At 46.3% G+C, this 5,671-nt stretch overlaps 1 non-coding gene and 1 pseudogene across 1 annotated transcript; both read left to right on the top strand.

Moving 5' to 3' along the window:
- The first annotated feature begins 2,137 nt into the window (after positions 1–2,137).
- LOC126017489 (cytochrome c-like) lies at positions 2,138–2,793 on the top strand (annotated as a pseudogene).
- A 250-nt stretch (positions 2,794–3,043) lies between these two features.
- LOC126019431 (small nucleolar RNA SNORA51) lies at positions 3,044–3,181 on the top strand. The gene has a single exon (XR_007499142.1). It is a non-coding gene; the product is annotated as a small nucleolar RNA SNORA51 (small nucleolar RNA).
- Positions 3,182–5,671: the final 2,490 nt, after the last annotated feature.

Raw genomic sequence — 5,671 nt, 5'->3', positions numbered from 1 at the left:
GTAACCCCTGAGCGTCAAACGGGTGTGGTCCAAAAAAAAAAAAAAGAAAAGAAAGATAGAAAGGAAGAGAAAGAAAAGAAAGAAAGAAAGAAAGAAAGAAAGAAAGAAAGAAAGAAAGAAAGAAAGAAAGAAAGAAAGAAAGAAAGAAAGAAAGAAAGAAAGAAAGAAAGAAGAAAGAAAGAAAGAAAAGAAAAAAGAAAGGAAAGAAGGAAGGAGGGAGGGAGGGAACAATGGAGGGAAGAAAGGAATGAAGGAAAGGAAAGATAAAGGAAAGAAAGAAGGAAAGAAACAAACTTTTGTCACATAAACACCTCCAAAAAATGTCTACAGTGATTTTTTTTTTCAAACTGGCTTCTGTGGTAAGTGATAATAAATGGCCTGAGAAATATACAGAGAATTCAGACACAGGTTTTCCACACAGCTGATCCTTGCTTTGATCCTTGGCACCAGATGGTTCCCCTGAGCATTTCTGGGTTCAACTCCAGTGGCCCCTGCAAATTCTTTTTTTTTTTTTTTTTTGGTTTTTGGGCCACACCCGGCCAGTGCTCAAAGGTTACTCCTGGCTGTCTGCTCAGAAATAGCTCCTGGCAGGCACGGGGGACCATATGGGACACCGGGATTCCAACCAACCACCTTTGGTCCTGGATCAGCTGCTTGCAAGGCAAACACAGCTGTGCTATCTCTCCGGGCCCGCCCCTGCAAATTCTTAGGGTGGTCTAGATTTCATCAACACTGCAGGATCTAAGCAGCACTGCATTCTGGCACTGAACAGCTGATTAAGAATTTCCTGGGACCCTGAACATGATTTAGGAGGTGCCCTCTGAAAAAAAATCAAAACAAATTAAAACAGCATCCAAAACCAGTGATACATTCATTCAATAGAAACACTCTCTGCCACAGTTAGAAACAAATAAGAAACATGGGTGACGAGGGTGGGCCCATACCTAGCATAGGATGGTGTGTGGACACTAAGCAGAGGAAATCAAGGTGTGTGATGGAGAAGTCGTGAATCTATGTGGGAAGGTCATATAGGACCTGCACTCGTCAAACTGCATGTCCCTGTTTGCAAAACATGTTCTGCAGAGCAGCCCTAGAGGCCTAGGGCAGAGCTGAGAAATGGTGCCAACTCTGGAGCTCTGTGGAAGGGCCCAAAGGACACCCAGGCCCGCCCCCCTCTTTCCTGGAAGAGCAGGTGGGGAGGGGACAGGCACCAAGGACGTGCATCCAGGAGGTATTGTGAAAAGACGTCAGTACCTGGGGGACCGTGGTGGAGAGCAGCATGAGTGATAGATGAGGAAGCAGCAGAGAAGGACCCTCAGTGACCCACCTGGGCAGACTGTTGAAGGCTCCTGGACTTGGTGTCCACGACAGAGTGTGCCCAGGCTGCATCTGGGGAACCTGGGTTCCAGTGGGCATGGATTTCAGAGGCCTCTAATATGCCAATTGATTTCCATAATTGAAAAAAAATTGAAAAAGGCTGCTCAGCTGTTCAGTCCTCCGGAACATCTGGATCCCATTCGGAAGCCCTGTCTGGGTGAAGGATTAGCTTGGGTGTCCAGGTGCACTGGGGATTCAAAGGTGAGGGCAAGGTATCATCAAACCCCCTCATCAATGCATGGAGCTGGGCACAGGACCAGACCTGGCAGCAGGAGAGAGATTTAATCCTGATTCCTTTAGTGAAACACAAGTTCCTACTACCACATGACCTGCTCTGCAACCCCCATTGGCTCCTTCTCTCCTTTGCAAGACCCTTTTCTCTGAGAGCACCCCAAAGTTGGACTGTCATCCAGGGACTTTTATCCAGGGACTTTTATTGTGAATGGGAGTTGCCTTTACCAAGGGGATTGGGACAGGACAAGAGCGAGACAGTTCATGGGACTTTTGGTAAATTGACTTTAAATTTTGAATGGTAAGTGCTTTTCTTAATTTAAAGAGTTTAATCAAAAAATGGTTCCCAGGGTGCCAGAGCACAGCAAGTAGGACATTTGCCTTGTACACAGTTTGATCTCCACCACTGCATATTATTCCTGAATTTTTGCCAGCAGTTATACCCAAGCATAGAGCCAGTTATATGCCCTGAGCACTACCGGGCATGACACAAAAAAGTTTCCATTAAAAAAAATTACATTTGACATAGGCGCGGGCCGGCGTGTCCTTGAGCTTAAAGAGCGGGACGGCGGACTTGCGAGCTGGTGTCTTTGGCTCCCGTGCGGCGACTGCGAGCGAGATTCTAAGATGGGTGATATTGAGAAGGGCAAAAAGATTTTTGTCCAGAAGTGTGCTCAGTGCCATACCGTGGAGAAAGGAGGCAAACACAAGACTGGGCCCAATCTCCATGGTCTGTTTGGGCGGAAGACAGGTCAGGCACCTGGATTCTCTTATACTGATGCTAACAAGAACAAAGGCATCACCTGAGGAGAGGACACGCTGATGGAGTATTTGGAGAACCCCAAGAAGTACATCCCGGGAACAAAAATGATCTTCGCTGGCATTAAGAAGAAGACCGAGAGGGCAGAGTTGATAGCTTACCTCAAAAAGGCTACTAAGGAGTAATAGTTGGCACCGCCTTATTTATTACAAAAATATCTCATGACTTTTTTATGTGTACCATATTTAATTCCATCTCGTTCATCAGAATTCAGATCATGAGTGGCTGGTGTAGCATTTTTGGTTTTTTTTTTTGTTGGACGGCCCTGATTTAAATAAGATTGGCTTGTGTTTAAATGACTTATCAGCTTTTTGAATTTTGATAATTCCAGGTCAGCAAGTGAAAATCACTTTGCTCCTTCTAAAGATATGATTGAACTTAATTGGTCATAGTCACCTTTCCAAGAGATGGGGTTGCCATTTACATACCTGTGGGAGAATAGTTTTCTATAACTGGCTAGGTTAATTTACCTAAAGATTAAGGAAATCATTGTCTTCTAGAGCAGGAAGACTTACAGTTTTAGATTGTGTTCAATCACTTAGTAAAGGAAAAAACAGGATAAGATGACAATGACCCTTAAATCTTTTTGTTCTTAATTATGCCAACTTAATTAAAAATTCCCTATATCTAAAAAAAAATTACATTTGGTTCTTTACACTGACTGTATAGAAAGAGGAGGTACAGTAAATGCACCCCATATACACCTCAACCCAGGTCCTTTGCCTGGTCTGTATTGTGAATTGGGGGACAAAAAATACATTTGGGCTTCTCTCATTCTTCCCTTATAGTCAGAACTAGTTGGCCTCTTTTAGGGTTCATATATTTTCTCCTGAGCTTTCTAGACACTGCCCACCAGTAGCTTCTATCTTCACAGTGCCCTCCCTGCCAGCCCAGCACCTGACCCTGCCTTTTCCCCCCATCACCCACCCATCTCTAACACTCCCTTCAGGACCCTTGACACCTCGTATGTCCCTGCCATGGGACAGGGCAGGCCCCTTGCCTGTGAGACAACAGATCTTAGACCTCAACCTCCCTGCTCTGCCTCAGCACCCGCATCCAATGGCCTCTCAAACTCACTGCTCTGTTGTGGCGATTTCAGGCAGAACATGAGTGGCATGTGTGCTCAGCTTTAACCTGTGCTGTCACTCTTGCTGTTGGCAAGTTCCTCAGTCTCTTTGTGCGTGGGTGATGATGAATAGTCAGAGCCACCGTAAAGGGCACTTAGAAGCGTAAAAGAGTGAATATAAATGAAGCTTTTGGAACAGGGCAGCTCTCTGCCAGAATCAGCAGCCCCAGAGCTTCTTGCAAACATGACCTCCTCATTGCCATCCAAGCCCACTTGACCACCTCAAACAGGAGGTCTCACTTCCCCCTGCACCCTGCTCTCATCCTCTTTCTTTTCACATGCACACCTTCTAGCCAACTCCAATCTCGTTTTACCTCCTAAATCGCTCTCCATCTCCACCCCCTCACTGGCCTAGAGCCCCTGAAACTGCTCTGAGTTAAGCTCATCAATGTTTCACTAATTGCCAAGCCAAAAAAAAAAAAAAAAGTTCAACCTTTACCCATTTGGAATTTTCTGCTACATTTGGTCTTGCTGATCCCTTGCTCCTAGAAACACTCAACTAGCTCCGTTTCTATGACAACCTGCTCTTGGCTCTGTTCACGTCTGACGTGGTGCTGACATCCCCTTCTCTGCTGAAGTGGCTGTGTAGATCCTTCCTGAGATTCGAATGGTACATGCTCCACCTTTCCCTCTCCAAACCAAACCACAGCCACTGATGTGGTGACACTTCCCTCACCCAACCATGGCTACTTATCGGTGATATCACTACCTGGCCCCACTTTGCATCTCCAGGGGAGATGACCTCTCGAGAGACAGACGTCTAGCTTTGACATCTGGCTGCCATCTCCTCCAGTTGTCCACTGGTCTTACCAGTCAACTCTGGTCAGTGATAGGATCCCTTTCCAGGCTGTTCCAAGTCCCAGGCAGAGATCCACAAAAGAGAAGTTCATGCTTCGTGCTGTTCCATGGCTCCATAGAGCCTTCCAGTAAAATGCCAGCTTCCCACTCACCCTGCCAACTGATCACTCTCGCAGAACATGGCCCAGATGCTTCCTTGCACGCACGAACATGTGCGTGCACACACACATGCACATGAACACACACTGTATTTCATACTCTGAGTTTCCTCTGCCCAGCCTCTGTGGTCCCTTCTAGCTGAATTCAACTCCAGAGAAAGCAGATCGTGTCCCTTCTCCCCTGTTTCCAGTACTCACATATCCTCCCGCTGCTCTGGACCATAAATGCCAACTCTAGATCTAAGTTCAACTTCTCATTTATAGACCATAATTTTCTTTTCTTTTTTTTTTTTTGGGTGGGGGCTACACCCGGCAGTGCTCAGGGGTTATTCCTGGTTCCTGGCTCAGAAATTGCTCCTGGCAGGCACGGGGGACCATATGGGATGCCGAGATTTGAACCCATAACCTTCTGCATGAAAGGCAAATGCCTTACCTCCATGATATCTCTCCAGCCCCATAGACCATGATTTTCTTTTTTCTTTTTTCTTTTTTTTTTTTTGGTTTTTGGGCCACACCCGTTTGACACTCAGGGGTTACTCCTGGCTATGCACTCAGAAATCGCCCCTGGCTTGGGGGAACCATATGGGACGCCGGGGGATCGAACCGTGGTCCGTCCTACGGTAGTGCTTGCAAGGAAGACACCTTACCTCTAGCGCCACCTTCCCGGCCCCGTAGACCATGATTTTCAATGTTATTTTTTTTTGTTTTTGTTTTGGTTTTTGGGCCACATCCGGTGACATTTAGGGGTTAATTCTGGCTATGCACTCAGAAATCGCTCCTGGCTCAGGGGACCATATGGGATGCCGGGGATCGAACCTAGGTCTGTCCTGGGCAGCCGAGTGCAAGGCAAATGCCCTACTGCTATAATTTTGCTCCGGCCCCTTCAATATCATTTAAAAGAAATCTTTGCCTAACTCAAAGCCACAACACTCAACAATTTTAGTCTAAAATTTTCAGTTTATTTTTATAAATTTTTAAAAATTATTTTATTTTATTTTGGGGTCAACCCGGCAGGTATTCTTGCTCTGCACTTAGAAATCACTCGTGGAGGGCCCGGAGAGATAGCACAGCGGTGTTTGCCTTGCAAGCAGCCGATCCAGGACCAAAGGTGGTTGGTTCGAATCCCGGTGTCCCATATGGTCCTCCGTGCCTGCCAGGAGC

The sequence above is a fragment of the Suncus etruscus genome, chromosome 9 (assembly GCF_024139225.1).
Source record: "Suncus etruscus isolate mSunEtr1 chromosome 9, mSunEtr1.pri.cur, whole genome shotgun sequence".
Classification (NCBI taxonomy): domain Eukaryota; kingdom Metazoa; phylum Chordata; class Mammalia; order Eulipotyphla; family Soricidae; genus Suncus; species Suncus etruscus.
The sequence above is the reverse complement of the archived record's forward strand: the minus strand, read 5'-3'. Positions and strand labels throughout refer to the sequence as shown.